This window comes from Canis lupus, chromosome 7 (genome assembly GCF_011100685.1).
Source record: "Canis lupus familiaris isolate Mischka breed German Shepherd chromosome 7, alternate assembly UU_Cfam_GSD_1.0, whole genome shotgun sequence".
Lineage (NCBI taxonomy): Eukaryota > Metazoa > Chordata > Mammalia > Carnivora > Canidae > Canis > Canis lupus.
Window position 1 is genome coordinate 27,379,285 of NC_049228.1, and position 25,152 is coordinate 27,404,436.

The following is a 25,152-nucleotide window of genomic DNA, read 5'->3' on the forward strand; positions in this document are numbered from 1 at the left end:
GCTTCTCTCTCTGCCTGTGTCTCTGCCTCTGTGTGTGTCTCTCATGAATAAACAAATAAAATCTTTTTTAAAAAATCTAAATTAATAAAAATGAAAAACACAGTGGATGGGATTAGCAGCATTTTGGACACTTTGATTAAAAAAAAAAAAAAGAACCTGAAGTCATCAGAAGACAATGAGGAAAAAAAATATTAAAAAAAAAATTAAAAAAGAGTATTACTAGGCCTTGAGAGGGTTTCTAGCAGCCTAATCTTAGTGTAACAGAGGTTGACTGAGTAGGGGAAAGACAGAAAAAAAATAATGGCCAAATTCTACAAATTTGATGAAAACTATAAATCCAGATCCAAAAGACTCAGCAAATCAATGAAGAAAACCATACCACATCATACACAAATTGTTCAAAAATAACAAAGACAGGAGCCTGGCGAGCTTAGTCGGTAAAGTATGCGACTCTTGATCTTGGGATTCTGAGTTTGAGCCCCACACTGGGTGTAGAGATTACTTAAAACCAACTAACAATAAGGAGAATATTTTAAAAGCAACAAGAGAAACAAACAAATATAACAGCAGTAGCGCCCTTGTGGGAAATCATGCAACTAAGAAAATGTGGCTGCATGCTTAATGTACTGAATGGGAAAAAAAATGGTAACTTAGATTCTATATTCAATAAAAATATCTTTCAAAACTGAAGAAGACCAGAAAGGGGGTGAGGGGGCTTTCTCAGACATGGAAAACCTGAGAGAATTCATCAATAGCAGGACCTACACTACAAGTAGTATTAAAGTCCTTCAAACAGGAAAAAAAAAAAAAAAAAAAAAAAAGACCAGAACAAAATCTAAATTGACAGAAAAAATGAACCACAACAGATATGGAACTAAGTGGGTGATAGATGAGATTTGTAAAATATTGAATGCTCACCACCACCCTGCCTCATTCTCCCAAAGGTCAGGAGCAAGACAAGGATATCAACTCTTTCTGCTTAACACTGTGCTAAGTTTTAACCAGTGCAGTAAGAAGAAACAAAAGGAATTCAGAATGGAAAAGATGAAATAAAAATTCTTTGTTTTGCTGACCTGATCATATTTGTAGAAAATCTGATGGAGTTTAGAAAAAGCTATTAGAACTAAAAAGAGTTCAGCAAGGTTGCAAAGAAGATCAATATATAAAAATCAATTGTATCAGGGGTACCTAGCTGGCACAGTAGGTAGAGCATGTGACTCTTGATCTCGGAGTTGTGTCTTCAAACCTCACTTTGCACAGATTACTTAAAAAAACAATAAAATAAATAAAAACAATTGTATCACTGCATAGTAGCAATAAACAACCAGAAACTAAAACTAAAGCACAACTTATAACAGCAATTAAAAATAGGAAATCCGGGATCCCTGGGTGGCGCAGCCATTTGGCGCCTGCCTTTGGCCCAGGGCGCGATCCTGGAGACCCGGGATCGAATCCCACATCAGGCTCCCAGTGCATGGAGCCTGATTCTCCCTCTGCCTATGTCTTTGCCTCTCTCTCTGTGTGACTATCATAAATAAATAAATAAATTAATTAATTAATTAATTAATTTTAAAAATAGGAAATCCTTAGGGATACATCTGACAAAAAATGTGCAAGATTTGTATACTGAAAATCACAAAACATTAAAGACAACCTATATATATGATGCTATGTCCTGTGTATGTGTCAAAACACCCGATATGTAAGATGTGATTCCTTGCCAAATTGATCTATAGAGTCAAAGCAATCCTAAACAAAATTACAGAAGCAATTTTGAGGGGAGAGGGTGCTAGAATGTCAAGCTGGTCTAAAATTCATTAAAAAATAGGACCAAGGGGATCCCTGGGTGGCTCAGCGGTTTAGCACCTGCCTTTGGCCCAGGGCGTGATCCTGGAGTCCCGGGATCGAGTCCCACGTCGGGCTCCTGGGATGGAGCCTACTTCTCTCTCCTGTGTCTCTGCCTCTCTCTCTCTCTGTCTATCATTAAATAAATAAATAAATAAATCTTTAAAAAATAGGACCAATAAATAAAAGAATTTTTAATTTTTTTAAAGATTTTATTTATTTATTCATGAGTGACACAGAGAGAGGCAGAGGCACAGGCAGAAGGAGAAGCAGAACCTTACAGGGAACCCAATGTGGGACTGGATCCCAGGACTCCAGGATCACACCCTGAGCCAAAGGCAGACAGGCTCAACCACTGACCCACCCAGGAGTCTTAATAAAATAACTTTAAAAAGCTGGAAGATGAATAGCACCTAATTTCATGATTTTTTAAATAGCCATGAACATAGTGTGGTACTGGCCTAAAAAAAAAAAAAGACAAATCAGGGGCACCTGGGTGGCTCAGTAGGCTAAGTGTCTGCCTTCGGTTCAAGTCATAAAGAGGTAGTCTAGGAATCAACCCCCACATCAGGCTCCCTGCTCAGTGGGGAGTCTGCTTCTCTCTCTGCCCCTCAGTGGGCTCATGCTCATTCTCATTCTCAAATAAATAAATAAAATCTTTAAAAAAAGACTGATCAATGAAACAGAATACAGATATATAAATATACACAGGCAACTGGTATTTACAAATGCACAGGAAACTCAGTGAGTAAGGGATAGTCTTCTTAACAAATGGTGAAGCAATTAGATATACAGGACATAAAAAAATGAATTCTGATCCATACCTCCTACCACATACAAAACAACTCAAAATGGACAACAGCAAAGGGTAGAAACTTGAAATTAGAAGACATGTATGTTCTGGAAATCTAATGCACAGCATTATTATACTCAAAATACTGTATTATACATATCGAAATTGGTAAGAGACAGGACCTTAAACGTTCTCACTACACAAAAAAATTAACGGGTTGTGATGGCAAAGTGCTAATGTTACAGCAGTCATTGTGCAACATATAAATGAATGAAATCAACATGTACACCTCAAACTTACACAATATTGTATGTTAATATCTCAATTTTTTGTAAAAGGAGCACAGACAAAATGAAAAGACCTAAAATTATAAAAAGAGAAAGCAAGGGAGAAAATCCTTGCAACCTTGGGTAAAATAAAGAATTCTTTGACAGCACACTAGATCTGCTCTCAGGGGTCCTACTTTCTAGTATTTCAGATGGTGACATATGCTGCGAATGAAACTAAACAGGACAATATGAGAAAGTAAGAAAGTAATTATTTTAGATTAGCTGATCATTAAAGGCCTCTCTGAGGGAAAGGCTTCTGATTTGGATCTAAGGGGGAAGGAATCAGCTTCAAGGCTCAAGAAAAAGCAAATGCAAGGCCCCAAGGTCCTGACATGCTTATCATGTCATATATTTAAAAAAAAAAAAAAAAAAAAAAAAAACTAGTGAAATAGAAGCTAGGAAAGGGAGAGTTGATTGAGAAGGCCTATCAGAATTTTAAATTTTATCTTGAAAGCAATGCAATTCTTAGTATTCATTCTGAGCAGAGACGTAACTTTGGTTTTCAAAAATATCCTGGTTACAATGTGGAGAATGGATTGTAGGAGGCCAAAGGTAGAACGTGGAAACATCAAACTACAAAAACTACACAACTATAAAAACCTAGGCACAAGATGATGTAGTTGTGGCTGAAAAATGGAAACTAAATAGAGGCCAGGAAAGAGGAAACAAGGACAATCTTGGTCTTGAGCTTAAAAAGCTGGACACATTGGGTGGCTCAGTTGAGCGGCTGCCTTCTGCTCAGGGCGTGATCCCGGAGTTCGGGGAGCCTGCTTCTCCCTCTCCCTTCTGTGTCTCTCATGAATAAATAAATTTTTTAAAAAAGAAAAGCTGGACATGAAATGAGGTGAGGAAGACTAGCTTTACAGAAGATGGGGGAGGAGAGGTAGGGAGAAGGGGAGGCAAGAGTTCTCAGCCATATTTAGTTTGAGATCTTTATACAAACAAGCAGGGATCTGTACAGAAAGATACTCAAGACATAGTTAAATAAATAATATATGTTAAATATTTAAAAAAAATACAAATTACATGCCAAGTATAAAAGTCTACCAAACCATATCACAAATTATCAGCAGTAGTGACACTCCTGATAATAAGGAACTTTGACTTTCTTCATTATATGTCCTGCAGTATCTTAATATAAACAGTAAAAGTACTTTGCTTTTTGTAACAGAAAACAAGAAAAAACTGCAAATGTTTTTAATAGCAATGACTTGAAATGAAAAAAATAGTTTCAAGACCAGAAAATGAAAAAAAATGCATAGGATTTATTAAAAAGAATTTAAAAGTCTATCCTCACTGATGTAACAGATCTAAAATATGCAAGAATATTAACAAAGACTATAGGTAAACAAAAAGCAGTTGAATGTGGGCTCATCTGACTTCTTTTATCTGCCTTGTGGTTATGCAACAAAAATGGGAGAAAGCAATGAAAACATGCACATAACTACTGTGTGTTAAGTGAACGTTCACTGTGCATAACACAACAGTCATTAAGGCTCCTTACACCACAATAGGTACTTGCAAGTATGGTGACACCTCTTCCTTTTGAGCACTGGCATTAGAACCTAACTCACATCCGTAGTAAAGTTTCCAAGGGATAACATATCTTGTGTGTGCTTGTCTTTAGATACTAAAACCTTAAATAATGAAACCAATGTCCTCTTAAAGCCTGATGGAGGATTTAATATAATCTCTGAAATACAATTTAGCAAAGCAATCCTCTACAGGTTACACAGAAACAGCAAGCCAGGGATGCCTGGGTGGCTCAGCAATTGAGAGCCTGCGTTCGGTTCAGGGCATGATTGGAGTCCCAGGATTGAGTCCCACATCAGGCTCCCTGGATGGAGCCTACTTCTCTCTCTGCCTGTGTCTCTGCCTCTCATGAATAAATAAATAAAATCTTAAAAAAAAAAAAAAAAAAAGAAGAAGAAACAGCAAGTCTGAAATTTCCTCCTTACTGCTACAATGACAAATATTCATTCAACAAGATACAACAAATGTGTTAAGAACTAATAAACTGCTAAACTCTGCCTTAGATGTTAAGATACATCATGGAAAGATAGATGATGTCCCTGCCTTCATGGAAGTTTTAACAAAAGGTATTAAAAATATGAGAATGAAAAAACTCAGCTGGATAAAGAGATAGCAAAGAAGGAAAAGAGACTGGATACTGTGGTAAAGGTCCAAAAGATCTCTTTGGAAAGGTGACTTGAGGATAGAAAAAAATGATCAGTGGTTCTCAACATAGGCTTCAAACCGATCCAGGAAGGTTTTCAAAGATACTACAGTCCCCATGCCAGACCAATTAAATCAGAATTTTCTCAGGCATGGTCTGGCAATAGGATTCTTTGCAAACCTCCTCAGGTGTCTCTTAAATATAGGCATACATCATTTTATTGTGCTTTGTAGATACTGTGTTTTTGTTTTTTTGTTTTGTAGAAACAGAAGGTTTGTGGCAACCCTGCATCCAATAAGCAAGTCTGTCAGCACTGTTTTTCCTACAGCATTTGCTTACTTCATGTCTGTACCATATTTTGGTAGTTCTCATATTTTGAACTTTTTCATTATTATTATATTTGTTACATAATCTATGATCAGTGATCGTTTTTTAATTTTTTTTTTTATTTATTTATGATAGTCACAGAGAGAGAGAGAGAGAGGCAGAGACACAGGCAGAGGGAGAAGCAGGCCCCATGCACCGGGAGCCCGACGTGGGATTCGATCCCCGGTCTCCAGGATCGCACCCTGGGCCAAAGGCAGGCGCCAAACCGCTGCGCCACCCAGGGATCCCTGATCAGCGATCTTTGATGTTACTATCGTCATTATTTTGGGACACCACAAACTAGACAGTGAACTTAACTGATAAATGTTGTGTGTGTACTGACTGCCCACCAACAAGCTGTTCCTCGAAACACAATACTGAAATTAGACCAATTAATAACCCTACAATGGTCAGTAAGTGTTCAAGTCAAAGGAAGTCTCATGTCTCTCACTTTAAATCAAAAGCTAGAAATGATTAAGTTCAGTAAGAAAGGGATAGCCTAAAAACTAGGCCTCTTGCAGCAAAGTTAGACAAGTCATAAATTCGACAGAAAAATTCTTAAAGAAAATTAAAAGTGCTACTCCAGTGAACATAGGAACGAAAGTGAAACACCTTTACTACAGATACTGAAAAAGTATGAGTGATCTGGATTAAACAGACACATTCCCTTAGGCCAAAGCCCAATTCAGTGTGAGGACCTAACTCACTTAAATTCTATGAAGGCTGGGATGCTGAGTGGGTCAGTGGTTGAGCATCTGCCTTCTGCTCAGGGCATGATTCTGAAGTTCCATGATCGAGTCCCTTATCGGGCTCCTTGCATGGAGCCTGCTTCTCCCTCTGTCTGCCTATGTCTCTATCTCTCTCTGTCTCTCATGAATAAATAAATAAAATCTTAAAAAAAATTCTATGAAGGCTGAGAGAGGTGAGGAAGCTAAAGAAAAATTTGAAGCTGGCAGAGGTTGGTTAATGAGGTTAAACGAGAGAAGCCAACTTTATAACATATATGTAAAAGGTGAAGCAAGTGCTGATGTAGAGGCTCCAACAAAATAATCCAGAAGACCTAGCTAAAACAATTAATTTTCCACATAGATGAAACAGCCCTCTACTGGAAGAATATGCATCATAGCTACAAAGAAGTCAATGCCTGGCTTCAAAGCTCCAAAGGGCTGACTCATTTGTTAAGGGTTGATATACCTGATAACTTTGAATTAAAGACAATGCTCATTTACCATTCTGAAAACTAGCGCCCTTAAGCATTATGCTAAATGTACTCTGCCTATATTTCAGAAATGAAAGAAAGCCTGGATGTCAGCCCATCTGTTTACAACATATTTACTGATTTTTTTCTTTTAAGATTTTTAAGTAATCTCTACACTCAATGTGGGGCTCAAACTCACAACCCCAAGGTTAAGAGTCTCATATTCCACCAACTGAGCCAGCCAGGTGTCCCTATTTACTGAATATTTTCAGCCCGCTGCTGAGACCAACTGCTCAGGAAAAAGATTCCTTTCAAAACATTACTGCTCCAAGAGTTCTACAACAAGATGTTGTTTTCACTCCTGCTGGCACAACATCCACTCTGCAGCCCATGGATCAAGGAATCCCTTCAACTTTCATGTTTTACTATCTAAGAAATACATTTCATAAGGCTATAGCAGCCATAGATTCCTCTGATGGATCTAAGCAAAGTAAACTGAAAACGTTTTGGAAAAGATTCACTACTCTAGATGCCATCAAGAGGTCACACAAAACACCAACACTAACAAGAGTTTGGAAGACACTGATTCCAACCCTCATGGACTGAGGGGTTCAAGACTTCAGTGGAGGAAGCAACTGCAGATGTGGTGGAAAGAGCAAGAGAGCTAGCATGAGAAGTGGAGCCTGAAGATGGGACTGAATTGCCACAATCTTAGGATCAAACCTGAATGGATGAGGAATTGCTTCTTATGGATGAACAAAGAAAAGTGTTTAAGATGGAATCTACACCTAGTGAAGATGCTGTGAAAACTGCTGAATGGGTGTTATACACCACTGATGAATTACTAACTTTACATCTGAAACTAATAATGTATTATATGTTGGCTAATTGAATTTAAATTAAAAAACTGTTGAAATGAAAAGGATTTAGAATATTACATAGTTGGTAAAGCAGTGGCAGGGTTTAAGACTAATTTTGAAAAAAGTTCTACAGGTAAAATACTATCAAACACCACCACAATCTACAAAGAAATTGCTCATGAAAGAACAGTCAAGTGATGCAGCAAACTTCACTGTCATCTTATTTCAAGAAACTGCAGGGATCCCTGGGTGGCGCAGCGGTTTAGCGCCTGCCTTTGGCCCAGGGCGCAATCCTGGAGATCCGGGATCGAATGCCACGTCGGGCTCCCGGTGCATGGAGCCTGCTTCTCCCTCTGCCTGTGTCTCTGCCTCTCTCTCTCTCTCTCTCTCTCTGTGACTATCATAAATAAATTAAAAAAAAAAAAGAAAAAGAAAAAGAAACTGCAATAGGCACCCAACCTTCAGCAATCATTGCCTGATCAGTCAGTAGCCATCAACGTGGAGGTCTGATCCTGCACCAGCAAAAAGATTACAACTCTGAAAGCTAGGATGATGGTTAGTATTTTTAGCAATAAAGTAACTTTTAATTAAGAAATATACATTGTGGGGGGCACCCGGGTGGCTCAGTGGCTGAATGTCTGCCTTTGACTCAGGTCATAATCCTGGGGTCCTGGGATCAAGCCCTGCATTGGGCTCCCTGTGGGGAGCCTGCTTCTCCCTCTGCCTATGTTTCTGCCTCTGTGTCTCTCATAAATAAAATATTTTTGAAAGATTAAAAAATTACACACACACACATTGTTGGAGTGCTTGGGTGGTGCAGTCAGTTAAGCATCTGACTCTTGGTTTCAGCTTGGATCATGCTCTCAAAGAGTTCTGGGATCAAGCCCCATGTTTGGCTCCATGCTCAGTCTGTTTGAGATTCTCTTTCCCTCCCCATCTGCCACTTCAGCTTGGGCTGTCTCGCTGTCTCTCTGTCTCTCTCTCTCTCTCTCAAATAAATGAAACCTTAAAAAAAAATTTTTTTTTAAATATAATGCTAGATACCACCTTACACCAGTCAGAATGACTAAAATTAACCAGCCAGGAAATGACAGACGTTGGCAAGGATGTGGAAAAAGGAGAACCTTCATATACTGTTGGTGGGAATGCAAGCTGGTGCAGCCACTCTGGAAAACATTATGGAGGCTCCTCAAAAAAGTTGAAAATAGGATTCCTGGGTGGCGCAGCGGTTTGGCACCTGCCATTGGCCCAGGGCTCGATCCTGGAGACCCGGGATCGAATCCCACATCGGGCTCCCGGTGCATGGAGCCTGCTTCTCCCTCTGCCTCTCTCTCTCTCTCTCTCTCTCTGTGACCATCATGAATAAATAAATTAAAAAAAGTTGAAAATAGACCTATTGTATGACACAGCAATTGCACTACTGGATATTTACCCCCAAAATACAAATGTAATGATCCAAAAGGGCACTTGCACCCCAATATTTATAGCAGCAATGTCCACAATAGCCAAACTATGGAAAGAGCCAAGATATCCACTGACAGATGAATGGATAATGATGTGGTATATATACACAATGGACTACTAAACAGCCATGAAAAAAGAAATCTTGCCATCTGCATCGACATGGATGGAACTAGAGAATATTGTGCTAAGTGAAATATAAGTCAGAGAATGACAGTTATATGATCTCAATCACAAGTAGAATTTAAGAAACGAAACAGGATCAGGGTAAGAGAGGATAAAATAAAACAAGACAAAATCAGACAAGGAAGGGTACCTGTGTGGCTCAGTGGCTGAGCATGTGCCTGTGGCTCAGATCATGATCCCAGGGTTCTGGGATCGAGTCCCGCATCGGGTTCCCCATGGCGAACTAGCTTCTTCCTCTGCCTATGTCTCTGCCTCTCTCATGAATAAATAAAATCTTTTTTAAAAATAGAGAGGGAAATAAACCATAAGACTCTTATAATCACTGGAGAAACAAACTGAGGGTTGCTTGGGGGGGCGGGGGCAGGGAAAAAATGTCTGCATTTCTGTTCTTAAAAAATAATAGGCCCGGTGGCTCAGCGGTTTAAGCGCCGCCTTCAGTCCAGGGCGTGATCCTGCAGACCCGGGATCAAGTCCCACATCAGGCTCTCTGCATAGAGCCTGCTTCTCCTTCTGCCTGTGTCTCTGCCTCTGTGTGTGTGTGTGTCTCTCATGAATAAATAAATAAAATATTTTTAAAAATAAATAAATAAATAATAAAAACAATGTTATTGTACCTTTACTACACTACAACATAGCAAAAATATAATTTTCATACGCACTGGGAAACCAAAAAAATTTGATTCCCTTTACTGCAATATTTGCTTTATTATACCGTTCTGGAACTGAACCCTCAATATCCCCAAGGTATGCAACTATAGCCACAGTTGAGAACCACTGCAGAGAGGGCGGAAGGGGTGGGGGCAATGACCCAATTTTGATCTGAGATAAGAAGTTTGGTGTAGGGTAGCCTGGGTGGCTCAGCAGTTTAGCGCCGGTTTAGCGCCCCCATCAGCCCAGGGCGTGATCCTGGAGACCGGGAGACCCACGAGTCCCACGTCGGGCTCCCTGCATGGAGCCTGCTTCTCCCTCTGCCAGTTTCTCTGCCTTCCTCTCTCTCTCTCTGTTTCTCATGAATAAATAAATAAAATCTTAAAAAAAAAAAAAAAGTTGAGGTGTAAAGGTCACGTCTGGGGGAGAGGCAGGAGAAGAAGTCAGAGTACACAGAAGTCTAGTAGGCTAAGGAGTATTGCCCAGTTTATTCTAAATGCCATGAAGAGCCACTGAAGAAAATCAATAGAAAAATCTCAATTGCTGAGTAAATGCATGGCTGCATTCCACAGATCCACATCTTAAGTAACAAAATGGTACAATTCACATAATTAGTAATTTAAAAAAACCTTGAGAAACAGTTAAGCTCAACAGAGGCATTTCTTTCCAACTTGTCATATTCTCATTTCAAAAAATGTACTGTACTGACACAGTCACAGAACAAAGGAACTATATCCTCTACTTGTATCATTTTTAATTTTACAAAGCTTTTTATTATTTGCATGCTATTCAGGATATTTTTTTTACATTACTGTCCTTACTATGTACCTAAAAATCTAAATCATTAGGGTTTGAAGTTTAGTCTACAAAAACAAAGCCTATTGACTAATACACCCCTTTTAAGGGAAGAGAAAGTAATCACATTTCTAAATTCAAGGGTCTGTGACTGAGCAATGATAGTAAGAAATTAGCATTTTTCTTTGAAATTAGATACACCAAAACATGTGCATCTGCATTTTCTAGATTTGAGCAATAAACATATATTACCTGTAAGCAATTTTTTTTCAAAAAAGTGTTAAGATGAAAGAAGAAACCAAGAAGGAAAAAAAGCCTGTGTTTTAAAAGCAAACAATTTACAAAAGGTCTAGGGCAAATTTGGAAGGCAGCAGTTTATCATAATATCAACTTTTAAGATTTTATTTATTTATTTGAGAGAAAGAGAGAGAGAGAGCAGAGGCAGAGGGAGAAGCAGACTCCCTACCAAGGGAGCCCCATGCCGGGGCTCGATCCCAGGACCCTGGTATCATGACCTGAGGAGAAAGGAGATGCTTAACCAAATGTACCTCACCAAGGCGCCCCAAATAACAACCTTTCAAAATCAAAGGATGACACTCAGCAGTGGTTATAAAGAGATGGCTTTCATGAAGGACAGCTATCATAGGCTGAAAATTTTTTTTAAAAATATATGAAGGGTTTCCACATCAAAACAAGATTTGCTATTATTTTATAAAATTCCTCCAGTCTCAAAAATTATAAGATTCTAAGATTACTCACCATTACAAAAGTATTTAAAACTACTCAATACTAAAAACATTATTTTTAGTTATATTTAAAATCTAGCATTATTGGGGGGAAAAACATACTTTCACAAATTGCCAATCTGCTCAATTCAATTAAATGACAATTATCTTTTTGGTTACCATGGGCTTCTAAATATTCAAGCTCTGTTTACCTTTCTTTCCTCATTAATCTTATTTTTTTAAAGATGTATTTATTCATGAGACAGAGAGAGAGACAGAGGCAGAGGGAGAAGCAGGCTCCATGCAGGGAGCCCGATGTGGGACTCAATCCTGGGACTCCAGGATCACACCCTGAGCCAAAGGGAGGCGCTCAACCACTGAGCCACCCAGTTGTCCCTCCTCATTAATCTTAAGAGTTTGGTGAGAGTTTAGTTCCTCTGGAAAATGAAGAACAGTGTCCCAATGATTTAAGCAGTTAACACTAGAAAGAAACTGCAACCATTTCCAGATGAGCATACTATAAGCACTCAACAAATATTTTACTGAATAAAAGAAGAATCTCTAGTAAGTAATGTTATCACATACAAATATAAAAATAAACAGGTTCTGTGTAAACCATTTTCTTTGGTTTCTGTGACTCTGGCAGCTCGGTCTCTTTTTTCTATCCTTCTACATAAATGTTAACATGATTTTGCCATCTCTATCAGCTCCCTCTATGTGGTTTCTTCCTTGGACAACTCATCTATTAGGTTCATCGCTTCAATAAGGATAATTCCCAATACTTTCCTCCAAGCTACACTCTTTAAACATACATTTTTAATTGTCTATAGAACAAAATGTTTCCACTTAAATTTCTGGCCAGAACTACAAACTCAAAATGTTCGACTCCCCTATCCATTCACAGAAATGTTTATCCAGCACCTCCTGTATTATCAGGCACTATGAGGAACAAATGAAAAAGACATGTTGTCCTCATCAACTGAATGGAGAGAACAGGAAATGTGAGAAGGTTAGAAAAGGTTTACAAAGAATTGGGAGGAAAGACAGACAACTAGGCAAACCAGGCATTGACAATCAGTGCAGACAGACATCCCACTAGAGATCTGTGATAGACAGTACTCCCAAGGCTGTACAGTTTGAAGACTCTCATTAAAGTCCAGCAGCACAATCGGGAATGGTGAGCAAGCACACAGCAGCTGGAATGATAAAGAATTTGAGCTGTGCCATACATGTGTAAAGAAAAGCAAGGGAGAAGATACTGCCAGGAAAATAACATTTCACGCAAGTCTAAGCCAGAGAGTAAAGCAGAAGGTGGAAAAAGAATAAGGAGGACAGCAGAAGGAACTGCCAATTTTACTATGATTGAATAAAAGCTCCATCAATAGAAATTATTAAATGCTTACCGAGTCAAGCTTACTGTGGATTGCTTTGTTCATTTAATAAAAACGATAGAAGAAAATGTAGTATCTGAATTGAGAAAATTGGAGTCAGAGGAGCTTGTGATTTGAATTTAAAGTTTCAAGTAATGAGTGGGTTTAGAACAGCAGACGTTAAAAGTCAAGCACATATTCTATATGTGACCCAATGTGCACATGTACACATACCCCCAGAGGGCTGATAAATATGGTAAACTATTAACAAAGAATAGGGATGAAGGAATACAGGAATTTTCCATACTATTTTTTACTATTTTTCTGTGAGACTCAGATTATTCCAAAAGAAAAAGTTTAAAATGGGTGCCTGCTGGCTTAGTCCATGGAGCATGCAACTTTTGGTCTCGGGGTCAGGAGTTTGAGCCCCATGCTGGGTATGGAGCCTACTTAAATAGAAAAAAATAAGTTAAAAAGCTCACCTGCTCTCCCAAACAGGTTCTTCTTCCCAACCTCATCATAACTACTTTCCCTGACCTATAGATATCTTAAGCTTTATTTAAGTAATCTTGACATTCAATATGGGGCTCAAACTCACAACCCTGAGATCAAGAATCGCATGTTCTTCTGACTGAGCCAGCCAGATATTCCTCCCTGATCTCTAGATTTAAAACCTTGAGGGACACCTGGGTGGCTCAGTGGTTGGGCACTGCCTGCGGCTCAGGGGCTCAGGTCGTGATCCCAGGTCCTGGGATGGAGTCCTGCATTGGGCTCCCCATGGGGAGCCTGCTTCTTCCTCTGCCTGTGTATCTGCCTCTCTCTGTCTCTCATGAATAAATAAAATCTTTTTAAAAATGAGAGAAAATAAAACCTTGAGTAATCTTCCACATTTATGTCTCCCACTTCTTACATGAAGAGGGATTAATTAACTTCTGTATGTTCTAATGTAGCAATGTCTCTTGCAGCCATTTTCTAAAACTCTGAGCTATAGAGATGTAGATGTAGGTTGGGAATAAGAGCTCAAAGCCCAAGTCACCAAAATTTACCAATGAAGAAACCACTTCAGACAAAAATAACTTGCCCTGAACTCATATAGCTATGAAGAGATAGGGGCCAAGATTAAAGTCAGGCTTAATGCCAAAGCCAGTACCCAAGATAACCTCACAAATGAAAATCAGAATTCAATTTTCACTATAAAAGATAAATATCAAACCTTTAAAATATAGTAATAAATAACATGTCATTTTAGACTAAGAAATTCTAACAGACTGAAGTTTTTATTTTCAAAACTTATTCCATTACAATACAGAATAAAATATCAGGGGCTAAAAATTATAGTAACAAGATACAGCAAAAATGTATTCTATCTGTGGTAGAAATACAATAATGTTAAAAGTCTAAGAATCAATGCACTAAAGAGTGTAAAAAAAGGGGGGGGGGGGATCCAGGGAGGGCTATGTACAGAATTGCTTCCCCTCTCAAAATTCATATATTGAAGTCCTAACTCCCAAAGTGACAGATGGTATTCGGAGACAGCCCTTTAGGAGATAATTAGGTTTAGCTGAGGTGATGAGGGTGTGGCCTCATAATGGGATTAGTGCTCTTACAAGAGACAACACCACAGCTCTCTCCCAGCCACATGAAGACACACAACTAGCTAGAGGGATGCCTGGGTGGCTTGGGATGTCAGAGTGGCTCTGCCGTTGTGCATCTGCCTTCGGCTCCAGTCGCGATCCCAATGTCCTGAGATGGAGTCCTGCATCGGGGTCCCCTCAGAGAGCCTGCTCCTCCCTTTGCCTGTGTCTCTGCCTCTCTGTCTCTCATGAATGAATAAATAAAATCTTAAAAAAAAAAAAAGAGGAGGAGGAGCAGGAAGAGGAAGAGGAGGGGGAGGAGGAGGAAAAAACACATAGCTAGAAAGCAGTCACGTGCAAGCCAGGATGACCTCACCAGAACCTAATTATGCGAGGACCCTGATCTTGGTCTAACAGGAATTTATTACAGCTCTAGAGGATAGAAGACCAAGTTAAGTCTATGGTATTTTCTCAAGGCAGCTGGAACTGACAAACGCAAGGGAGACATATATTAACTTCAGAAAACATTCTATCAAATTAAACTAAATTTTCCATTTAAAATGAAAAGGTCTTGCTTTGGATAAGAGACTGGTCAACTTCTAAGTTCATTTCAATCTCCAATTGTTATAATCAGTAATTCTAACATTAGAGTGACATCAAATATTTTTAAGATCACATTTGGTGCTATAATAGAAAAGCTAAGAATACCACCATATGTTGAATGCCTCTACTACAAATAGCACCTCAGCAAAAGTATTAAAAATTGTCATTTTTAAAAACAAAGTGTAATATAAATAAATCTGGTAGAGTTCTAATCAGAATGGTAGAAGGGCTCAGGCTGTTCTTAGAAAATGAAACATATGAATTAAGTTTCTGGGGCAGAATGCCTTAACAGTCAGAAAAGATATGTAGCTATCAAACCTTCTGTACCATAAATTACTGCTCTAGCGAAGTAACAAATCTGTGTCTACCATTTACTAGATGAGGTGATTGCCACATTACTCTTTTTGACAACTTACAATATTTTTAAACTGTTCATGTCACACAATTACCTCTCTTAAAACTAATGTGGTTTAAATTCCAGCTCTAACATTTAGTAGCTAGGTGTTTTTACAGCATAAGTGTGGCATATGCATGTTATGGCAGAAGCATTTCCCTAGTCATTAAAAATAATTCTGAATCTTTACTTCCTCATCTGTGGGCTGTATCTTCTAGACTATTATGAGATATAATTAATAAAATATGTATAAAGCTCTTAAAATAGTGTCTGGCACTTAAGCTTTTATTAAGTTTAACAAATGGTAATAATGCTTTCAAAACTTATACATTACAAATAAAAACCAAAGCATAAAATTTTCTTAATTAACTAATTTTTGCAAGGCAAATATGTTCAATACTTTGGGAAAAAAACAGAAGCATTCTCTTCCACGATGCTCAAGTGTCATCATGAGCCACCCTAAACCTTTCATATAAACTAACCAGCTGCCTTTAAGGGTTGGAAGTTTAAAAGTTTAAACTAGAGAACTGGTTAGCATCTCTCCCTGCTAAGCACTGGCTCTATTCCTCTATCATTAAAATGTCTTACCTCCAGACATGGAAGCCTACCTATTTTTTTTTTTTTTTTTTTTTTGCTTTCTACTTTTATTCTTTCCTTGTTTCCAATTTGTCATATATAAAATTGTACCAAAAAAAAAAAAATCCTGATCAAGAAACCAAGCAATCAGCACATGCAGGCCAATTCCTAACTTGTTTTATTATTTTTTTTTTTAGTAACCTCTACACCCAATACCAAGCTCTAACTCACAACCCCATTCTCTTCTGACTGAGCCAGCCAGGCACTCCTATTCCTTTTAAATCTTTATTCAACAGTTCTTTTTTCAGCAGGAGATACTTTTTCTGCCTCCAAAATGTCCAAAGACTCTGGCTCTATGGTTCTACATTCTGTATCCTACTTTTCATGTGAGTTACATGAATCTATATGCATTAAAACTCATAACAAGTTCCAATTTTTATCTAAATTTCAAAAACTCATACAGAAATATAATCAATCTCTGCTTCTGTCAAAAGCCTCATTTCATGGGATGCCTGGGTGGCTTATTGGTTGAGCACCTGCCTTTGGCTCAAGGCATAATCCCATGGTCCCAGGGTTGAGTCCCACATCGGGCTCCCTGCATGGAGCCTGCTTCTCCCTCTGCTTACGTCTCTGCCTGTCTCTCATGAATACAGAATTACAATCTTAAAAAAAAAAAAAAAAGAAGGGGATCCCTGGGTGGCTCAGGGGTTCAGCGCCTGCCTTTGGCCCAGGGTGTGATCCTGGAGACCCGGGACTGAGTCCCGCATCAGGCTCCCGGCATGGAGCCTGCTTCCCTCTGCCTGTGTCTCTGCCTCTCTCTCTCTCTCTCTCTCTCTCTCTCTCTCTCTATGTCTATCATGAATAAATAAAATCTTAAAAAAAAAGCCTCATTCCAATAACATATGAATTTTTTTTACTACTTTTCATACTTTTAAAATAAAATTTCTGTATTCCATTTTCCTGACCTTCAGAAGTTAATTCTGTATGTCTTACATTGTGCTTCTTAAGATCTACATATAGGGGCGCCTGGGTGGCTCAGGTCGTGATCCCAGGGACCTGGGATCCAGTCCTGTGTGGGGCTCCCCACGTGGAGCCTGCTTCTCCCTCTGCCTATGTCTCTGCCTTTCTGTGTCTCTCATGAATAAATAAATAAAATCTTTTAAAAAATTACATATAATGGTCTGTTTTTACAGGAAATATTTAATAAGTTACAGGAAATATTTAATAAGTTACATACAATATTCATCTTTAAAATACATTGGATAGGGTGCCTGGGTGGCTCAGGGGTTGAGCATCTGCCTTTGGCTCAGGTTGTGATCCTGGGGTCCTGGGATCAAGTCCCTCATCAGGCTCTCCTCAAGGAGCCTGCTTTTCCTTCTGCCTATGTCTGTGCCTCTCTTGGTGTCTCTTATGAATAAATATATAGAATCTTAAAAAAGAAAGAAAAAATAATAAAGTACATTGGATAGCGGTGCCTAGGTGGCACAGATTGTCAAGCCTCTGACTCTTGGTTTCAGCTCAGGTGGTGATCTCAGGGTTGTTGAGATGGAGCCCTCCATCCGGCTCCACACTCAGACCAGAGTCTGCTTGAGACTCTCTCCCTCTGCCCCTTCTGTTCGTGTGTGCACATGCGCTCTCTCTGAAGTAAACAAATCTTTAAAATAAAGTACATGGATAAAATAAATGTGTACTTGCCCAACTACTTAACCCCTTTCAGTAAGAAGTACTGAGCTTTTTGCTCGTTGGTGACCATTTCTCCAGTCTCCCAACGGTTTTTGGTTTTGTTCTAAATGTATCCTTATATCTCCTTGGGCAGGCCCGGGTGGCTCAGTGGTTTAGCGCCACTTTCAGCCCAGGGTGTGATCCTGGGGACCCGGGATGGAGTCCCACGTTGGGCTCCCTGCATGGAGCCTGCTTTTCCCTCTGCCTGTGTCTCTGCCTCTCTCAGTGTCTCTCATGAATAAATAAATAAAATCTCTAAAATATATATATGTATGTGTGTGTGTGTGTGTGTGCGCGCGTGCACACCTTACACCTACTTTGGAGTCTTTCAGAGCATCCACTGGTCTCCAAAGGGCCTTTGCGCAAATAGAAAAACCTATCCTTCTGGGAAGATACAGGTGATCCTCTGGGTGAGGTGCTGATGCATTGGGATAAAGGGTAGAAGTGAAGGCACAAATATCCCTGGGAGGCCTGGCCAGAGCACAGGACTCTGCAAGTAGAACATGGAGCTTTCAGTCCTTATTGCCTCAGCAATATCAGCCCAGCACATTTGTGCAGCCCACAAACTGCACAATCATACACATCAGCCCTACGCTTTCAGATTATTCATTAGGAAAAAGAAAAGAAGATCAAGTATTCTCCAACCATATATGCATCCACCTTTTTCTTAATAAACTCAGGATTTATTTAAAAAGGATGTTCCAACATCATAGAGAACCTACCCTCCCTTTATATTTATTAACTTTTTATTTTTCATAGTTCTCTTCTATTTTAAATATGGTCAAGGATCATGTAATATCAAAGAATATAAAAATTCAAAACATACATAGGAACACATTTAATGTGATCTTTGCAACAATCCTCTGAAATAGGGGATGTGGGTATTTTCCTTATTTCACAGGTGAATAAACAGGTTTCCCCGGCTATCAGAAAGCAAAGTGTTCTCATGAAACCTGTAAGCTGAAATGGCTACAGCAAAGAAACAATTACCATAATTTATATGGAAAATTTTTTGCACTATTCCCAGACTCAAAAAATAACCTCTCTTAGCCTTTTCTGATACCTTCTGACACATCTTACTAACAAATTCACAAAATGTATCATGATAAAGTACAGACACTTACAAACAGTTCAAAGCCACCATGGCTAGATGCTGAGGGTAGTTCCAAGGGAAGGAGCTTGGTGGCACCACTCTCTCGCTGCTCAGGGTGTGCCCTGCCTCTATAATGGCTCACTGCTGAATACTATTTTCACTTTCTGCCTTTTTCCATGAAAACAAAAATCCTCTTCAGAATTTACAGTTAGCAAAAGCAAGTACAAATGTATATCTTTCATAAAAGCAAAGTGGGGTGCGAACCTTCAAAAAGCACGGAATACCTGGATCTAAAATTTGAAGAAGCCATGTTACTTGCCCCCAAAGTTAACAACAGGAATAAGAACAAGAAAAAAAACGTAGGTGACAAAAGGTCTAAACCCAGGTTTTTAAACTCATAGTCCAGGGGATCCTTGGGTGGCTCAGCGGTTTGGCGCCTGCCTTCAGCCCAGGGCGTGATCCTGGAGTCCCGGGATCAAGTCCCACATCAGGCTCCCTGCGTGAAGCCTGCTTCTCCCTCTGCCTGTGTCTTGCCTCTCTCTTTCTCTCTCCCTGTGTCTCTCATGAATAAATAAATAAAATATTAAAAAAAAAAAAACAACTCATAGTCCAGAGGTCATACAAAGTATTCAAGTCACCTAAAAATCAAGAAGTCTCACTACTTATTCCTCCCTGCTTAACCTTCTACTACCCTCATTACTTGACCTAAATTCTTTTAGGGTCACCAAAGATGTCTCAGCCAAACCCAATGGTCACTTCTCTTATTATTTTTCTGAATTCCTCTGCATTTGCCTGTAATAATCATATTTTTTGGATTATTCTCTTCCATCTTGATTTTTGTAATGGTTTCCTTCTTCACTTATTCATTGTTGCTCTCCTCCTCTTGCCATAGATTGTCTTAAGACCTCCTACTACATTTCTGTCTAAACAAATATCTTCACTTTGCAGTTTATCATGGAAATGCTTGTCCCAAGGATGTAGGTAAGGCTCTAATTTACAGTTCCTCTCCTGTAATGCTGCCATTTTCTGTGATGAATCTATTCCACTCTAGGCTTTCATCACTTCTGGCTTTCATTAATTCCAACTGTTACCTGATCTATCCCAGCATTCATTTCTTATAGTGGTTATGTCCCTAAAAGATGAAATACCTAAGACTACTGATGACCTATTAGATGATTTTATGTGGTCCATAGAAGCATATTTAAAATGTTTATTCTGAAACACACCGAAAGAAACAAACTGTAACATGAAAAAAAATGTATATTCTTCTTGAAAATCATTTAATTAAAAGATCATAAGTTGAATTAAAGAAAAATATTGTCTAAGACAGGTTGGTTTGAAGATTTAAAGTCATGACTGGTCTTAAGTTTGGGCCATACTAGTCACTGGGAAATCCATGTAGTGTGGAAGTTAAGCACTCAGGCTCTGAGTCGATGACCTGAATCGCATTTACTAGCTAAGTTAACTTGAACGAATTACTTAAACCTCTTTAAATTCCAGTTTTCTAGTTGCATAACAGGCATAAAATAATTTACCTCTTAGGCTTATTGTATACATTGAAAAAGATAACCTACAAAATTATCTTAGCTCAGTGCCTGCATGGAAAGTGCCCCACAAATAAATTGCAATTCATTTTTTTTTAAATAACTGCAATGATTGATTCTCTTGGCCACCATACCTTCACTTGTAATCAACTAGACATGTGATCTATACTATAGCAAATTTTCATATATGGATTTTTTTGCCCATTATAGCTTATATGTTCATTTTTTTTCTTTTGATATAAATCCAAAGATCACATAACTTTTAACATTAATCTTTAAAATTGTAAACATCTTGGCAGCAGCAACCAAAAGCCATATTCCTGATTCACTAAGCCTTACAAAATTAAAAGAATCTTTAATGTTTGCTGAATAAATCTAAAAACTAGAAAGGAAAATCTGCTGCAAATAAATCTCATAATGCATAGTACATAAACTATTTGAAAGCATCTGACACCATTCTGATACGTAAATAAAGGGGGGGAAAAGGACAAGATATTCTTTTTTTTTTTTTTTTAATTTTATTCATTTACTCATGAGAGACAGAGAGAGAGGCAGGGACACAGGCAGAGGGAGAAGCAGGCTCCACGCAAGGAGCCCGACGTGGGACTCGATCCCGGGACTCCAGGATCACGCCCTGGACCGAAGGCAGGTGTCAAACCGCTGAGCCACCCAGGGATCCCCAGGACAAGGTATTCTTTTGCTCCACTAAGATATGTATCAGTTCAATCTCGGTTGTGGGTCTATTCTTCTGTTTTCTAATTTCACTCATTCAATAATAAAATCAAGATATATGCCAACTACCACACAAGGTGATGAAGACATGAAAACAGTTTAGTAAAAGAAAACAGGCTAATATTGGAACACAGACAGGTAATAGGAAAATTACTAGATAATATACTATGTAAATAATATCCAAGTTTTTTTTTATATTAGATATGCTCCACAAATGCTGATTATAACCCCATCCTCTTTCAATGTAGAGCAGCTAGCAGCACCACATAGGGATGAGAACATTAAATCACATTGACAGTAATGACTTTATTGCTACCTTATATTCAGACTGTAGTTACAGGCTAACCATTTAAGTTTCTGTCTGCCAACTAGAGGACTGCTGAAATTCACTAATAGCCCTTTTTCATCTGATTTGCTGGCAAACATGCACAAACACAGGCCCTAAAACATGCCTGGCATTCTGTTAATCTACGGCAAAACGACTACAAATATAACTGGCGAAAGATCAGTTTATATTTAGACTTTCTGGGGATTGGGAAAAAACATACAACAGAACATGCTCAGTGCAAGTTACCATCCCTAGAAAATACTTTTAGCCACAAAGATGTCCTGACTGATGCATCAAAGGCTTTATGGAGACGTTAAGAATGTTATGACTCAGAAAACATTAATTCTCAAGCTTCTAAACAACAGTTAACATTGACTAAGATAAACTATCACTGTTACCCTATTCATAAGTTGATAAATCTCACTTTACTGAAAGTTTATTAGTCATAAGTCAGTGAGACACAACTCTTGGATCTCTTCACCGTAAGAATAGGGTTCTGTACCAATTTGTGTAACATTTTATCAATAATCGATCCCTGTTGGGATCCCTGGGTGGCGCAGCAGTTTAGCGCCTGCCTTTGGCCCAGGGCGCGATCCTGGAGACCAGGGATCGAATCCCACGTCGGGCTCCCGATGCATGGAGCCTGCTTCTCCCTCTGCCTATGTCTCTGCCTCTCTCTCTCTCTCTCTCTGTGACTATCATAAATAAATAAAAATAAATAAATAAATAAATAATCAATCCCTGTCTTACACAAATATGGCATAAGTAGCATCTGAAACAAGTTACTCAACTGGCTTACAAGTTGAAGCAGTGTTTGGTGGGGGGCGGGGAACAAAAGGAAACCACTTGGAGGGAGGGGAAAATAGAATCTTCAAAGACATTTTACCAGTAAAGGCGGTAGGGTGACAGAAGGGTAGTGGGGAGGCAAGAGCTGGAATGAGTCAGAACTTCTGTATTTTCAGCTGTGCTCAACATACTGAACCCAAGGTTACTGACTGCAAAGCATGAAGAAATCTTTAAAAAACAAAATCTAGTAAGTGTTAAAAAAAAATAAAACTATTTAAATTCCCAAAGAATATATACTTCTTTCTAAGAATATACAGATTACTTACTTGGGAGAGTACTTTCTTCTACCAACATTTTGCCATTCCACTATTAGTTGGCCTTTTACTATGTGCTGAGCACAGCAATAACCCCTCACACACATTATTAATACTACAACAAAACTTGGAGGGAATTATTATCATCACCTCAATTTTACAGATGAAGAACTATTTTATCAACAATACAGGCCAGATCTCAAAATTTTAAAATTGTATGACATATTATACAGTTAAGTATTAACCAACTGGCTTTTAAATAGAAAAGGGTAGAAAAACTAGCTTCTCTCCTATCCCGAGTAGTTATAAGCTATTTTTTTATACCTTGCAACACTGTCACCATTGTATGCAACAATGTTTCTATACTGAAATCAAGTGGGGGTAAAAAAACTAGGTTAACAATGCTGCATCTTTAGTTACTACCGTTCCTAAAATTACAAGGAACAGGAAGGCAGTTTGAGGACCCAGAACATCCTTTGTATTTAGACAGTCTGGGTTTGAATCTCTACAGTACCACGAACTCTTGAGTGACCTTGGTCAAATTAATATCTTAGATTTCATTTCCTCATCTGTAAAATGGGATGATAATAACAGAACATCCTTCAAGCACTTTCTGTAAGATTAGAAAAGATCATGTATGTAAAGGGCTTATTACTATGCTCAGTACACAATAAAAGGTCAACTAATGGTGGAGAGAACACAGCCACATATATAAGCTCACCAAGCCAAAATATAAAAGTAAAAAGCCTAGATTCTTACAAGTCCATTATAGAAAAGAAAGTTACTATTTGACTACACGCTAAAGATAAAATTCAAATTCAATCTTTTCCTATTTTTTTTTTTAGGGGATCAATGCATTTGAGGTGGACCAGAAATGATGCTGCAGTGCATCTGTGACACACACCTAAAAATGGCTCCAGTCAGAGCAGCATCTTAATCACCAACAGAGGAGGTTAAATACTTTTAACAAACGCTGGAGTTAGACTTGGTGGGCGCTTAAATACCAGCCTATCGTTATTATTTGCAGGAGTAAGCCATCAAGCACCGAATCACAAATTCTGATCCTTCTGCTGCATTCATTCCACACGAAAACCTTACAGCACAGCTGCCTACCGTACCACTCCAAGTACCCTGGCGAGGTCTGACTCTATAAACCTAAGCTAAGAGCGGCCAACGCAGAAATCTGGGTAGCCTTTAGGAGCCCGCAAACACCAGGCATGTTGGAAACCTCAAAAAAAAAAAAAAAAATCTCAAAGCTTAAAACAAATATGCACCCCCCTTGAAAGGAGCTCGACGCATTCCTCTCGGGCAAAAAGAACAATTTATCAGTGTTCTCGTTGGTCCCCCCCCCCCCCCATGCCTTTTCCTTCCAGTCCTAACGTGGGGCCTTTCCCGTAGCACGGATAACATCAACCCTATCTCAAAGAGCGGGCGAGCCGCAGAGTGGGATTCACTACGCAGGTTAGGGGAGGGCGAGGCCTAGGGCCACGCAACGACTACCAACCCCTCCTCTGGAGTTGGGGCAGCACGTCCCTAGCGGAAGCAGGGTCGGTCCAGATGCCCCCAAGAGCCTCCCACGGAGTCAGGTCTTTACCCCCGTCCCCCGCCCCCCCACCGCGGTCCCTCTCACCCAACACTAACACTCTTCGCTACAAATTCCCCTCACTCCACACGGAAAAGAAGTCGGCAGTCGAGGCCCTGGGTGAGCCCTTGAGTGGTTGGGGGGACGCATCCCACACGTTATAGGATAAAAAAGACCGCGCGGCCGCCTCTCCCAAGGATGGAAACTCCCTCCTCCTTCGGGCCGCAGCGCAAGTGAATCCCCGCGGAGGGCCCGAGTCGGGGGCCGGGTGGGGAAGCGAGGCCGACGGGCCCGGAACTCCCGCGGCAGACCACATGGGGCGGGCCTGGCTCCGGTTTCCCGCTCCCCGACCAGGAGGCCGAGACTTCCCCCCCAGACGCGGACAGGATGGGAGCTTAAAAAAAAAAAAAAAAAAAAAAGAGAGAGAGAGAGAGGGAGAGGGAGAGGGAGGGAGGCTGGACCCCAGGCCGTCTCCAGGCGGCTTCGGCGCCCGGGCCCGCCCGCCAGGGTCGGGGTGCGCTCCCACGCCCCGGGCGGCCCCACGCCCGCCCTCCGCGATGGGGCCCGCTTTGATCGCAGCTCCTACGCCCTCGCTTTCCTTACCGGCCAGGGCGAGCGTCGAGCGGACCGTGGCTGCGCACCTCGAGAGTCTCCGCCGGGCTCCGATCGAGGGAAGGGGGAGGGGAGGCTGGGGTGGCGGGGGCTGGAAGGACCCCCCGACTGGAAAGCCCAAGCCGCGGATGGACAAACCGCCAAAGCACTTTCGCTGCTTCCCGACAGGCAGAGAGCGAGCGAGAAAAAGAAGCAAGATGGCGGCTAGCCAGCCCCTACGTACTACGTCATGCCGCGGCGTACGTAAGGCAGGTCTCCGCAAGACCGCCCTCCGGCGCAGAGACGGCCGGATCACGTGTAGCCTCCGTGGCGGCGCAAGCCCGGCGGCAGGCGACGGCGCCCCCTGCCGGCAGGAGGGAGTTCCTGCGGCCAAAGTTCCCGCGGCCCGGCGATTTGCCGGCGCCCTCTCCAGCGGCCGCTGCGCAGGAGACCGCGGCTGCACGGTGATGGGCCTCGCGGGACTGAGCCCTTGTGTGTGGTGGATGGGTCTGAGAAGTGGTTCAGCGGCTTGGCGCTTTGTAGCAACGTTGCACCGTGCAC

At 40.3% G+C, this 25,152-nt stretch overlaps 1 protein-coding gene across 13 annotated transcripts in view; it reads right to left on the reverse strand.

Moving 5' to 3' along the window:
• The window catches only part of PRRC2C (proline rich coiled-coil 2C), a 101,959-nt gene extending 77,136 nt beyond the window's left edge, over nucleotides 1-24,823 (reverse strand). For 10 of the 13 annotated variants that reach the window (XM_038542550.1, XM_038542542.1, XM_038542539.1 and 7 more), the window contains exon 1: nucleotides 24,604-24,821. The gene's annotated coding sequence lies outside the window, so the exon portion shown is untranslated. Of the gene's footprint in view, nucleotides 1-24,603 lie in introns of all 13 variants that reach the window. The other 3 variants (XM_038542546.1, XM_038542551.1, XM_038542545.1) reach the window with 2 other exon arrangements.
• Between the last annotated feature and the right edge of the window lie 329 nt (nucleotides 24,824-25,152).